The sequence below is a fragment of the Vombatus ursinus genome, unplaced genomic scaffold, assembly GCF_900497805.2.
Source record: "Vombatus ursinus unplaced genomic scaffold, bare-nosed wombat genome assembly UNPS02003292.1, whole genome shotgun sequence".
In the NCBI taxonomy this organism is placed as follows: Eukaryota; Metazoa; Chordata; class Mammalia; order Diprotodontia; family Vombatidae; genus Vombatus; species Vombatus ursinus.
Genome location: NW_020943070.1, coordinates 704,294 through 718,723, shown reverse-complemented (window position 1 = coordinate 718,723; position 14,430 = coordinate 704,294). Strand labels below are relative to the sequence as shown.

The 14,430-nt window shown below is 43.3% G+C and overlaps 1 protein-coding gene across 1 annotated transcript in view; it reads left to right on the top strand.

Annotated features, from left to right (window-relative positions):
• The window catches only part of ZC3H7B (zinc finger CCCH-type containing 7B), an 85,674-nt gene that overhangs the window by 2,413 nt on the left and 68,831 nt on the right, over positions 1-14,430 (top strand). The window lies entirely within an intron of this gene.

Sequence of the window (14,430 nt, the reverse complement as noted above, 5' to 3'; positions counted from 1 at the left end):
CCTTCCTAAAACAGGGTGCCCAGAAGTGAGCAGTCTTCCAAAAATAGTCTGGCCAGAGCAGAGGATGGTAAATGCTCATTGAGTGACTGACTCCACTCTCCAAACTCCAGCAGTCTGGACAATTTACTTCAGCATTAGTTTTCTTGGATACTATGATGTCATGAAGTATTCTTCTATCAAGCTTGTGATCTACCGAAACCCTCAGATCTTTTTCAAATGAACCACTGCCCAGCTATGCCTTGCCATGTTGTCTTTTTGAAATCAATTTGTTGAAACCAAGTGGAAGACTTTAAAGTAACACCATAAGCCTTAGAGCTGGGGCGGGGCAGTATGGTACAGCAAGAAAACAGAGACAGAGGACCTGAGTTTGAGTCCCAGCTATGGTGCTTACTACCTATGTCATCTTGGGCAAGTCAATTTACCCTCTGGGTCTAAGTTTTTTCATCTGTAAAATGATTGAGATTCATTGTAAAATGGTTGAGAGCATGGACTGGTATTTTCTCAGTAGCTACCACAGTGCTTGGCATATAGTAGGTGCTTAATAAATGCTTGTTGATTGATTGGTCAGATGACCTCTAAGGTTCTTTCCATCTAAATCTTTGATTTTTTTGGCCTTAGAGATCATCTAGTCCTCCTGCTTACTTTACAGATGGGAAAACTGAGGAATGAGGCCATTGAAGTGTCTTGTCCAGGGACAGACTATGAGTTAAATGCCAGAACCAGAGTTTGAACCCAGATCTTTTGACTCCAGGTTCAATGTTCTTTCAGTGATACTCCTTCCTCCTCAGGTTTTCTTCTCTTACTGTGGGTTTTTTGGTTGCCTCAGAGCTGTCCCCTTAACTCCAGGGGCTTTCTGAAAAAGAGCCTGATTCACGGGCCTAGAAACATGAACAGCAGTGGTGTTTTGGGTGCTAGTCATAGGCAGTTGGGGGCTCATGGCATGTGTCTGGGCTGGAGGTGCTATCCTACTTACCACTGAGGGGGCAAAATCCCCCAAGGCGCTCTCTGTCTGTGTCTCTGTGTCTTCTGTCTCTGTCTCTTTCTCTCTCTCAATTTTGCTTTGTGATTGTATTTCAGCAAACGTGATGAAAATAGCCAAGTACAGAGCCTCGAGTCTTCACTCACACAAATAAGATAATTATAGGACACTTAGCAACTGTGTTGGATTCAGCCCCAACAGGAATATTCACCTTCACTACTGACACTCAGCTCCCCCTCCCACCCCATCACTTTCCTCTCTCCGGTTACCCAGGCTCCCCTCCTTTCCCTCCAGTAGCTCTGGAGGGCAAATAAAGCATAGGCAGAATGGGAGAGGCAGGAAGTCTAGGGGGTGGTGGTGTCCCCAAGTCCAGGAAGGAGGAACTGGGGACTAGGAGGAGAGGAAGGCCTGAGGAACCCAGGATGCTGCAGATTAAAGACAGGTCAGGACAGGAAGACAATATAAAGATGTCTGTTTATAATTGGCTGCTAAATAATGTAGAATTTGGGCTCTCCTCTCGTCAGAGTCTTTGGGCATTAAAGAAAAAAAGCCTTAAAGATCTTGGTTCAGTAGTAAGGACACTAATTCTGGAGTCTCAGGACCTGGGTTCAAATCCTGCCTATGATACCTGTGTGACAATGGGCCTCAGTTTCCTCCTCTGTAAAAAGAGAGGATTGGTTTGGAATTCTCAGATATTTTGGTCTCAGGATTCCTTTACACTCTTAAAATTGCTAATGACCCCTCCCCCAAGAGCTTTTGGTTATGTGGGTCATCTATCAATATTTATTATATTAGAAATTAAAATGTCTTACTGTTATTATGAAAAAAAGTTTTGACCTTCTGGACCCCCTGAAAGGGTCTTAGGGATCCCCAGAAAACTTGGTTAGGTGGTCTCTAAGGATCCTTTTAGCTGTAGCTCTCTCATCTGATGGTCCTCATCAATGGAACCCCCGCTCCTTTTGGAGAGAGGGGAAGGAAGCCCAACAAGGTCAAGTGATTTTCTCAAGGTCACACAGGCAGTAAAATAAGAGAAATACATTCCAAACCCAAGTTTTCTAATTCCAAATAGGTCCAATTTCCACTCAGTTGAGGAACTGAGTTCATAGATCATTTGGGGATGACTACTACTACTAATAATGTTGTTGTTCAATCACGTCCAACTCTTCATGACCCCATTTGGGGTTTTCTTGGCAGAGATACTGGAGTGTTTTGCTATTTCCTTCTCCGGCTCATTTTACAGATGAGGAAACTGAGACAAACAAGGTGAAGTGACTTGCCCAGGGTTACACAGCTAGTATGTGTCTGAGGCCATATTTGAACTCAGGTCTTCCTGACTCTATCCACTTCCCCACCCAGCTGCTCCCTAGCTGGGCGGTATGAGAAACCTTGTATGAAAACCAAGAACCCAAGGGGACCTTAGAGTTGAGGAAACTGAGGCCCAGAGAAAGTAGTGAATGTCAAAGCTGGATTTGATCCCAGGCTCTCTGGAATCCAAATCCAGCATTCTTTCTACACACATGCTTGAGGTCTGATAAAGGGAAGTCACACAGGCAGCTAGCCATGGAGCTGGGCCTGGAACCTGGGCCTTATGACTTTCAGTCAGCTATAAGGCCATCAGACCAGTGCTGAGTCACAGAATCTCCTCAACTGAGTAACCAAAGGGAAAGCATCAGGAGGCTTGTGGAGAATCAGAGGGAAGAGCTAATCACCCAACCAGAGATTGGGGCATGGCTGCCTACCTTATAACCTCCTGCAGATCACATCCCTTCTTCTGAAAAATGGGAAGAATGATGGCCCCTCCCCATTCCCAGCACCTCCCCATCTAAGGTCACCTTGGGATAGACACCTGTGTGTCTATTCCTGGTCATTGGACTGTAAGCTTCCTGAGGGTTTGGGCTGTTTTGCTGTTCTATTTGCCTCCCCAGTAAGGAATACTTAATGAACACTTGTTGCTCTAACTCTCTGAGACACTTAATGATGTACAATATTATGCTTATATGTGATTGCATGATCTTCCCTGACAGGACTGTAGGATTCATGTCTTATTTAAATAGTGTATCTCCCCCCCCCCCCACAACACACATCCCAGTACTCTGCAAGTAGTAGGTGCCTAAAATATGTTTATGGAAATTAATTGAACCCCCTCATGTGATAGAAAGGCAGACAAGCATCTATTAAGTACTTGCCAGTACATGCCAGGCACTGTGCTATTATAAATGAGTAAAGTGGGCACAGAAAGGTTAAATCTCTTGTCTTAGATCTGGCCCCAGACCTGAGAGTTCTGTAGTAGAATGCTATTTTTGAAAAAATATAAATTGTTCGAGAAAAAAAATACTGAACACCAACACACTTAATTAAATTTACTTAGTAACTATTTGCATTTAAGTTAATTAAATTCTGCTCAAAAACCTCATCCATCCCAACTTTTCCTTCCATCTCTTTCTGTCTCCACCCATGAGGGTTCTTTGTCCATTCCTTTTGGCCAGAGTTCACGTGGACTTTGTTTTTCATCTGCTTTTTCACTTTGCTTTTGTTTTTTTCTTCACAAAAGCCTTTTTACATTTCTCTGTGCTCCTCAAACCTGTCCATTTTAATTCCTCATGGTATTTCATTCCCTTCATGTACAATGATTAACCGGATCGTTCCCCCATTGGTGGACATTTAATTGGCTTCCAGTGTTTTACAATGACAAATTATGCTTCCATGAAAATCTTTGAACAGGTAGCTCTTTTGGGAGCTTTCTTTGCTTCTGAAAACTCTTTCATAGGGTATTCCCCGTGATGGAATTCCTGGGCCAAAAAGTATGATCAGTTTTCTAACTTCTGCTTCATCCTGTCTTCAGAAGGATTTTACAAGTTTACAATTCTACCGGTAATGCATGAATGTCCCTGTTTCTCCTTAACACCACTGGCTTGGTTTTAATTATTTTTGCTGATTTGGTAGGTGTGAGATAATACCTCAGAGTTGTTTTAATCCGCATTTCATACATTTAAAGCTAGAAGGGATCTTAGTGACCATCTAACAAAACCCCTCCATTTTACCCTGGAGGAAACTGAAGATTGAGAGAGGTTAAGTTACTTGCCCAAGGTCATACAGGTCACAAATAGGATACGAACTCAGGTCTCAGATTATTTATGAGGCTGAGTATTTTTTCAAGGGATTCCATTTGTTTCCTCTTGCAAATTGTTCATATACTTTCAATCATTTCACATTGTGGACTGGGACTTTACAATCAAGGTGGAGAGACAGTTTGGGACCAGATTGTGAATGACTTTAAAAATCAAACCAACGTGATTATATTTCATCCGAGAGGCAGAAGGGAACCACTGGATTTTTTTTTTTTTTTGGAGGCCATCTGGATTAAGTGACTTGCCCAGGGTCACACAGCTAGGCCAGATTTTAACTCAGTTCTTCCTAACTCCAGGCTGGTACTCTATCTACTTTGACACTGAGCCACTGGAATTTGAGTGAGGGACTGCTATGGCCAAAATGGTCTGGACAATTAGTACTAATGTTTCTCTTGGGATATCATCACATACACACCCTCCACCAGCAATCCTATGAAGTAGGTGCTAGAATTATTCCTATTATATAAATGAGGGAACTGAGGCAGAAAGAGGTTAGTTAGTAGACTAAGTTTTTTTTTTAATATGTGGCTGTCTTTTGGCTATCACCTTTGGTTTTTGCTTTACATTTTTTGTAAGCATCTTTTTGGATTTTTGTGTGTTCCCCTATAGTTTAGTTATAGTATCCCATTATCTTCATTCATTCATTTCATCATATATATAGTTATTTATAGTTTTTATTATAAACACATTATTTTATTTTAAACACATTTTTATTATAAACACATTTTCAAATCTATTACTTTTCTTTTAAGGATTTTTTGCTATTATTGTAAAAAAAACCATTTTATTTTAACATTTTAATGCTCAAGTATGGCTACTTTTCACCTTCTATTTACTGAGTAGGGGGAGGAAAGCCCTCTTCATTTAGAATCCTAATAGAAGTGTGGAAGGAAGTGAAAGTAGGTAAGGGGTGGAGGGGATGGGCCATAGCAGGGACAGGACATGGAGACCAGATGGTCATCAATGACGAATCGCAGTGCAGACCTCTTCAAATCAGAGGGTAGAGCTAGAAGAGGCCTTGGCAACCATCTGGCCCAGCTTCCTCCATTTTACAGAGGTGTAAACTCATAGCCAGAGAGGGGACTCAAAATGAGGATGTATCTCATGTTTCTACAGGCCTTGACAATTCCCAAAGTGCTTTTCCCCCCATAACAAATCTGAACAGTAAGTAATATAAGTATTATTAGCCTCATTTTATGGAGGATGAAATTGAAGGTCAGACAGGGGAGATGATATACATGATGGCTCAAACCTGGATCGGACTTTGTTATTATTCATTATGTATTAAGTATATGCCAGACAATGTGTTAATTCCTGGGGATAAAAAGACAAAAAGCAAAAACACCCAATCCCTCCTCTTAAGAGTTTATGTTCTCCTGTGGAGTCTGAATGCAGATGGAAGCAGACTATTTGCTCTCCTTTTCTTTTGTTGTTTTGTTTTATTTCTTCTTTCTTGTGGTTCCTCCCATTAGTTCTGATTCTTCTTTACATCATGACTAATGGGAAAATATGCTTAATATGAATGTATAAGTAGAGCCGATATCAGATTACTTGCCATGTTGAGGAGGGGGGAGGAAAGGGAGGGGAAGAAAATTTAAAACTCAAAATCTTATGGAAGTGAATGTTGAAAACTAAAAATAAATAAATTAATAAAAGCAAAAAAAAAAAGACACTAGAGAACACAGGGGAAAAAGTTTATATTCTCTTGGAGGAGACAAGGTTATAGAAATACAAGGTAGTTTGGGAGGGTGAGAACAGATAATTGAGGCCTTCAGGAAGGCTTGAGCTTCATCTTGAAGAAAGTGAGGCAGAAATAAAGAGGGAGTGCATTCCAGGCACAGGGGATGGCCAATGTGAAAGCAGAGAATTAAGGACTGTTTATGAAGAAGAGAAAAGGTCAGCTGAGCTGGACCTTGGAGTGTGGGAAAATTAATAACATACAATCAAGGTGGAGAGACAGTTTGGGACCAGATTGTGAATGACTTTAAAAATCAAACCAACGTGATTATATTTCATCCGAGAGGTAGAAGGGAACCACTGGATTTTTTTTTTTTTTTTGGAGGCCATCTGGATTAAGTGACTTGCCCAGGGTCACACAGCTAGGCCAGATTTTAACTCAGTTCTTCCTAGCTCCAGGCTGGTACTCTATCTACTTTGACACTGAGCCACTGGAATTTGAGTGAGGGACTGCTATGGCCAAAATGGTCTGGACAATTAGTACTAATGTTTCTCTTGGGATATCATCACATACACACCCTCCACCAGCAATCCTATGAAGTAGGTGCTAGAATTATTCCTGTTATATAAATGAGGGAACTGAGGCAGAAAGAGGTTAGTTAGTAGACTAAGTTTTTTTTTAATATGTGGCTGTCTTTTGGCTATCACCTTTGGTTTTTGCTTTACATTTTTTGTAAGCATCTTTTTGGATTTTTGTGTGTTCCCCTATAGTTTAGTTATAGTATCCCATTATCTTCATTCATTCATTTCATCATTCTCTGACTATTGAACATTCAGGTGGCTTCCAGTGTTTTACAATGATTTTATATAGTGCTCATCTTCCCCTTACTCTCATTAGCCATCCCTCATTACAAAGAATTTTTTAAAAAATTATTTAATTTTTAATTTATGGAATAAAACAAGCATTTCCATAACATAGCATAATAAAAAGAGATATTTGTACATGAAACTGCAAATAACAATAAGGAGGACCTGAGGCCTAGGGCAACATTACCCACAACTGGGAATTAAAACTTTATTATAATAATAAGCTGCTAAAAATAAAATAAAACAAAATTAAAATTAAAATGAGTAAGCAAAGGGAAAAGAACCAGACTATAGACAGCTACTTTGGTGTAAAAGAATTACAAAGAATTGGGGCAGCTAGGTGGTGCAGTGGATAGAGCACCAGCTCTGGATTCAGGATAAACCTGAGTTCAAATCCAGCCTCAGACACATAAAAACACTTATTAGCTGTGTGACCCTGGCAAGTCACTTAACCCCATTGCCTAGCCAAAAAAAAAAATTTTTTTTTAAAAGGAAGAGGGGGAAAAACGCAGTTCAAAAGTAACCAACAAATCAATGATGTCTGAGAGCACATGCAGTATCCCATATACATTGTCCCTCAATTCTGCAAAACTGAGTTTCAAAGTAGAGGGTGAGTGGTAATTGTTATTATTGCTAATAATATTACTAGCATTTATGTCGTACTTCAAGGTCCTGCTCGTGTTTTCTTATTTGATCCTCACACAGCAACCCTGTGTGATGGGTGAAGGGATTATTATTATCCCCATTTTACAGATGGAGAAACTAAGGTTCGGAGTGTTTAGATAACTTGCCCAGCTAGTAAGTGTCTGAGTCTGGCTTTGAACTAATGTTCCTGACTCCAAGTTCACTGCTCCACCTAGCGGCTTCTGTCCATATGACTGAGGAAAACAGCCTTCTTCCACCTGGCACATATCCCTAGCCTGTACTGGGGTGTGCCCTATGTCATTGTTCTGGGGGGAGCGGGGAATCAATGGTGCCTCCCTAGCCAGCTTCTTTTAGAGGTTACAATGACTCTTAAAAATAAACATCATGATACATTGTGTTTGGGGGACCCGGTGGATACAACAAACAGCCAGACCCAGCCTTGTTACAAAGTACATGCCTGAAAAAGGAGATTGTTGATTGTAAATAGAAGGGAGGGCTTCCTTCTCTCTTATGGGATAACGGCATTCCGCTTCATTCACATACTGCTACTACTAATATAATAGTTAACATTTATATAGTGCCTTCTATGTGCCAGGCACTGTGCTAAGATTTTACAAATACCTCATTTGATCCTCACGACCACCCTGGGAGATAATTGCTATTATTATCCCCATTTTACAGATGAGGAAACTGAGGCAAACAGTGATTTTTTTTTTTTTTTTAATGACTTGCCCAGGGTCATATGGCTAGTAAGTATCTGAGTTTGGATTTGAACTCAGGTCTTCCTGACTCTAGGCCCAGAGCTCTAACCACTGTGCCAGCTAGCTGTCTACCATTTTACTTAGCACTTTGAAAATTGATGGGCACTCATGGGGTTTCCATTTTGCTACCATAATATTTTATTGTACATGGGACCTTTCTTTCTGTTATTGACCTCCTTGTCCAGCTGTGGAATCTCAGGGCCAAAGGGTATGAACAGTTTAGTGTCTTTTTTTACACGGTTCCAAATTATTTTCTTCTTTAGGGTCAAGTGCCAGCAAACATTTATTCCGTGTGTACCATATGCTAGAGATGTTAGAGATGTCTTTTTTTTTTTTTTTTTTTGGCCAAGACCTATGATTTCATCAACAAAAGGAACTTCAGTGTAGAAACTTCTTCCGATGGTGTAGATTGGCCATTTGCATGTCATTTAGAATGTCCCACAGTTGCCTGAGACACTCAGAGGTTAAGTGATTTGCCCAGGGTACAACTAGTGTGTATTGAACCTGGGCCATGCAGACCACAGGCTTATCCCTTCCCTCCCCCCCATCACTACCCCATGATGCCAACACACAGCCTCATAGGACTGGGACCATGAAGTCAAAACAGAAGAGTTCCTGCCCTCAAGGAGCATATACTCTCCAGGGGACTCAACATGTAAACAGATACATCTGAGAATTGGAGGAGAGAAAGGTGACCAGGAGAGACTTCCTGGGGAGGTGGCCTGTGAGCTGAGGCCTGAAGGAAGTCAAGGAATCTAAGGGGGGAGGTGGGAGGTCAGGGAACAGCAAATGAGCCAGTCTGGCTGGACCCCAAAATGTGTGAAGGAGAATTGTTTTATTATGCACTAGAAAGGGAGGCTTGAAGCCCATTGGGAAAGACCTTAATTGCCAAACAAATGAGGATCTATTGGCTTCTAGAGGCCATAGGGAGCCATTGAGGCTTCTTGAAAAGGGGATTTGCTAGATTGTCTTCAGGAGTTGCTGTGGCTGAAAAATTCCCCATTTGATCCTCTCAACAACGCTGTGATGTAGGAGAACAAGGGTTATTATCCACATTTTACTAAATGAGGAAACTGAGGCCAAGAGAGGGAAAATGCCTTGCCCAAGGTCACAGCCATGAATCCATATGATTCAGATTAATGCTGTTACCCCTCCTCCAGCCCATCTCAGATCCCTTCAATTTTTTTTCATTTTTATAAAATTAAATGTCTTACTGATGTTCTTACCCCCACCCTTGTTTTCACTACTCTGTGTCTACACACACACACACACACACACACACACACACATGCACGCATGGACATCCTCCTTTATTAAGCAAACGGATCAATACGTTGGCCGCATCTGCCGATGTATGCCTCATTCTGCACCTGAACTGACAGCAGCAGGCAAGCTTCACTCCCAAGTCCCTTAGGTACCTGTTTCCTTCCCACTTTGGACAGCCCTTTGGACGGCCTCTCCCTATGACCTGGTGATTGGAGGCAGGCTCTGGGAAGGCTGAGGAACTGGATTAAAAGCTCTAGGCAACCAGGTTGGGAACAGAAAACAGCCACCGGCAAGTCCAAACGTAAATAACTCTTGGATGAGTGGTGGCTGTCCTCCTCTCCCTGGGAAAATTGGGAGTGTGGTCAGTTGAAGACAGGATAGTGAGCATGTAAGAGTGGTGTGGAGTTGCTCTGCTGGCAGGTGGTTGTGCTAGAGGGATGTGGAGGGTAAGTCAGTTTCCTTATCTGTAAAGTGGGGGTACTTGACACTTGTGTGCACTGCCTTTCTCTCAGGGCTGGCATAGTGAAGATACTTTAAATCTGTAAGTGATGAATGAATGAATGAATGAAAAGGCACTAAGTGTTTTACTATGTATAAAGTGCTGTGTTAGCCAACAGAGATCTGTTCTCAAGGAATTCCCATTCTTTCTTCTTTTTAAATTTTCTTTTTAAATTCAATTTTACTTTATCTTCCAGTGTGTATTATCTCCCTCCCACCTTACTCCCTCCATTGAGAAAGCAAGAAAATAAAACCTGTTCTAAACTTATAAAGTCAAACAGAACAAATTCCCTCACTGGCCATATCCCTGCACCCTCCTCCGCCCTCCCCCATCTATACTCTCAGTCCATCAGCTCTCTATCAGAAGGTGGCAGCAAGCTCCATCATGAGGCCTCTGGAATTGTGGTCAACCATTTGTGTTGTGTTGATCCTAAGTCTTTCAGAGTTGTTTGCCTTTACAATATTGTTGTTATTATATAACCTTGAGCTCACATTCTAGTGGGAGAGTAGCACATATCAGCAGCTTCAGCTGCAGGGCAGATGGCAGGGCCCCAGTGGTCCTCAGGGTCCAGGAGCAAATGGCAGTGCCTCTTCTTTAACATTATTTCCACTGATAAAGCCACTCAGTTTCTGATGTTGGATCATTTGATAGCGACAAGGACCGGTAGCGAGAACTCTCTTTACCCTGCCTTCAGTCACCATGGCAGCATCTAAAGAGTGGCAGTTGCTAATTCCCATCTCCACAAAGGCTGTGCCCCTGGAGACTGGCTATGGGGGCCCGGCTGGTCTGAGGCACTGTTATTCCGAGGTCTTTCTTTGGGGCTTCCCTGCCCATCGAGGGCAGCTGCTCAGAGGCTGATGTTGGTGGGGACAAACAAGCTTGGCAGCTCCCTTCTCCACAGGGGCTACACCCCTCTAGGAGGGCTGTGGGTGCAGGGCTGGAAGCAGGAGAGTCAATGGTATGGGAGGCACTACTGTTTCCAGGGCTCCTGGGCTGTCTCCACTGGGGTCTGAGGGAGATAGTTCTGGAGTTATCATAGCTATATAGTAACACAAATGTGTTAAATGCCTAGTGGCTGAGTGCTGACAGGGTTTCTGCCCTTGAGGACAATCAATATAGAACTGAAAGATTTAGAGACCATCCAGGTCTAAGCCCTTCATCTGACGGATGAGGATACTGAGGCTGAGGGACTTGTTCAAATTACATAGGTGGTAAATGGCAGAGGCAGGATGTGATGCCAGGACTTCTGACTCCTGAGCTAGCACTCCTCCCCTAGGGCCACACTGCGGTTAGAGATGCTAACAGAAGATGTCTGTCTGGATAGGGAAGGGGTGAGGGTAGAATATATTGGCAGATGAAAGTGATTTAATCAGTTCCATGAAACATCTGTTCCCTTATCACCCTGGTCAGAAATAATCCCTCTTTCTCATCATGGAAAGGGCTCAGAACTTTGATCTCTGCAATAACCAATCTTGAATTCAGAGAACTGGTGGTGAATAATGCTTCCCTCCTCCTCATGGAGAGGTGGTGGGCTACAGGGCCTGGATGAGGTATGCATTATGAGACAAGGCCAATGCACCAGTTTGTTTTGCTTAACTAAAGACTTCTTTGTTACACGAAAACCTTCTATTATGGGGGGGGGAGGGGAGGGCATTGTTGGAAAGGGACGTCTATGCAGTATTTATTTGAAAAATGATCTTTCTGACCTTGAATGACCTTTCTCTGTATCTCTGATATTGCATATTTTGAAAGGCATATTTTAATTTGCATTAGCTCTAATTTTAGTTTGATTTGCTCTGTTGCAAATTTAAATGTATCTTTTAAAATATGCAGTAACTGAGGCTCAAAGAAAGGCTGGTGTTAAAGCCAGATCCTCCTGACTCCAAGGCTAGCTCTCTCTCTCTCTCTCTCTCTCTCTCTCTCTCTCTCATATCAGGTTGATGTGGATTCCCTGGGCGTGGGGTGCCGCTGGGAATTGAAGAAGTTTAACATCAACACCACCTACAACAACAGCTAATGTTTACATAGCACTTTAACGGCTTACAGAAACACTCCCCCCCCCCCCCCCCCAGGTATTTGATCCTCATAACAACTCCAGGGTCTGTGAGGAAGGGACCCTGTTGGAGGTTCAATTTGAACCCAGGGTCTCCTTTCCCTTCTCTTTCTTTCCTTGTCCCCTTTTCTTTTTTTCCTTTTCCTTTCTTTTATTCTCATCTTTTCTTCATTCTTTTTCCCTTTCTTTTCTTCTTTTTTTCTTCCTTTCCTTTCTTCCTTTATTCTTTCGATTAAAATTTTTTATTAAGAATGTTAAGGGGCAGCTAGGTGGCGCAGTGGATAGAGCACCGGCCCTGAAGTCAGGAGGACCTGAGTTCAAATCTGACCTCAGACCAAACACTTGACACTTACTAGCTGTGTGACCCTGGACAAGTCACTTAACCCCAATTGCCTAAAAAAAAAAAAAAAAAGAATGTTCAAAGGTCAACACAAACAGCTCTGCTCGCTAATTGGTTGCTTCCCTTTCAGTGAGTGACCAGCTCCACATCAAGTCTCCTGACACTTTTGCAGGCCCCATCAGGCTTCTCAGCCAGTACTCATTCACTTTGCTTCCCAAGCTCGTGGCCCTCCATTCTTCAATGAGCCCACATCTTTTCTGATTCTAAGACTGAGGTTCTTCCCGTTACCAAGTTTTGTCTCTGTTAATACTGACTGGAATTCTGAGACAGAGTGCTACCTCCCAGCTGGAAGGCTTCTCATTTTTATCTCAGGGGTACAGTCAGGGCCAATTCAATTTGACCTGCATTTATTGAATTATCATGAGTGTGGAGAAGACTTTTGGATGGGGAGTCTGAAGTCTTAGCTCAGGACTCTATTAACTGTATGAACATGGCTCAGGCACGTCTCTCTGAAACTCAGTTTTGCCATCTATTAAATGGGGATAATATGAGCACTGCTACTAGCAGGGAGTATCACCCTCAAGGACTGTCCAATTGGATGGTATCAGTAGTGTTCTTGAGCACACGGCCCAGAGCTAGGGACTGTAGGAGAGACAAGAGAAGTAACAGGCCTGGTCCCTGCCCTTACAGTCTCTTTGGGGAGCCAAGGCCCTCGGGCATTGAAAAGACAGGAGCAATGTCGTATATGGGCAGGACAGTGAAATTGGGCTCAGGAAGACCTGGGGCCAGTCCCCCCCCCCCCCCAGACACTGCCTGGCCAGGGAAGTCTGGGCTCCTCATCTGTAAAATGAAGGCGTTGGGTGTGATGAAGACTTCTAAGTTTCCTTTCAGCTCCATCTCTAAGATCCCTTGATTAGAGGTCCGCTGGCACAGATGGTCAGTGCCATGGAAGGTCAGGAGCACCGAGTGCTGGATGAAACCCCCTGGAGCTGTTCACGTCATCCCATCTGCCCGAGAATGGTGAATGGGAACCCATCTCCAACAGAGCCAATAAGTAAGGGCCTCCCGTCAGTGGGAAGGTGGAGCTCATTAATGCCTTCACTGGCTTTTTATTAGCCCCAGACAGTCAGAGACTGCTTCTGAATTGCAGGAGCCCAGAAGGAGGCAGCTGCAGAGGTCTTGTGCCTTAAGAGAAGCCTCTATAGCATTCCCAACAAATACACTGCTAGATGGGGAACTACAGGGCCCCACATTCCACCTGTAAACAGCTCCAGTTGTTAGCAGGTTGGCTCTGGGTTTCCCTAAGTATCCAACCTCTTTTTTCATACATCTCTGCCTCTTCCTAAGAACGTACTGAATATGGTAGGCATGTAATAAGTTGATTCAGTGGAAGGAATGCAAAGGACCTGGATTTTAATCCCAGGTATGCCACTTATTACTGGTGTGGGATCATTTTGCCTCTCTGTGCCTCAGTTTCCTCACCTGTAAAATGAGGAGGCTGGGTTGGCTAGCCCCTAAGGTTCCTTCCCAGCCCTCAATCCTATGAAGTGCTTGTTGAAGGATGAATGGAGAGCCCCACCCCCATACCCCACTAAAATGTCAATGCCCTTGACGAGGGTCGGACCCAAATGCCTTCTTGGACATTAAGTGACAGCTAGCCCTGGGGAGAGTTGAACCTTGGATAAAGGATGAGGGGTACTGAAGAGGATTAGACCATTAGACACTTCCCACCTACTGCAGCATGGGCATCTAGTGTCTGAGGCCTGATTTGAACTCAGGTCTTCCTGACTCCAGGCCCAGCACTCATCCACTGTGGCGCCTAGCTACCCCCACTCTTAAGGGTACTCTGGGTTATGTGGTCAGAGAGAGACCGTGGAGAGTTCTTAGCTCCCATCCTCCATGGGGCAGCCAAGGTTGCATCTTGTCTAGCGTGGGGAAGAGAGGCATCTGAAGAATTATAGGATCATAGGATCATCAGTCTTGAGGTGGAAGGAGCCTCAGAGGTCCTCTAAGGGCAGCTAGGTGGCAACGTGGATAGACCACTGGACTTGGAGTGAGGAAGACCCGAGTTCAAATTCTGCCTTAGTCAGTTACTAGCTGTGTGCCTATAGGCCAAGTCACTGCATATCTACGAGCCTGTTTCCTCATATGTAAAATGGGAATAATATTATTCCAGAGGAGGAAATTAACACTCAAGGTGAACTACCTCGTCTGA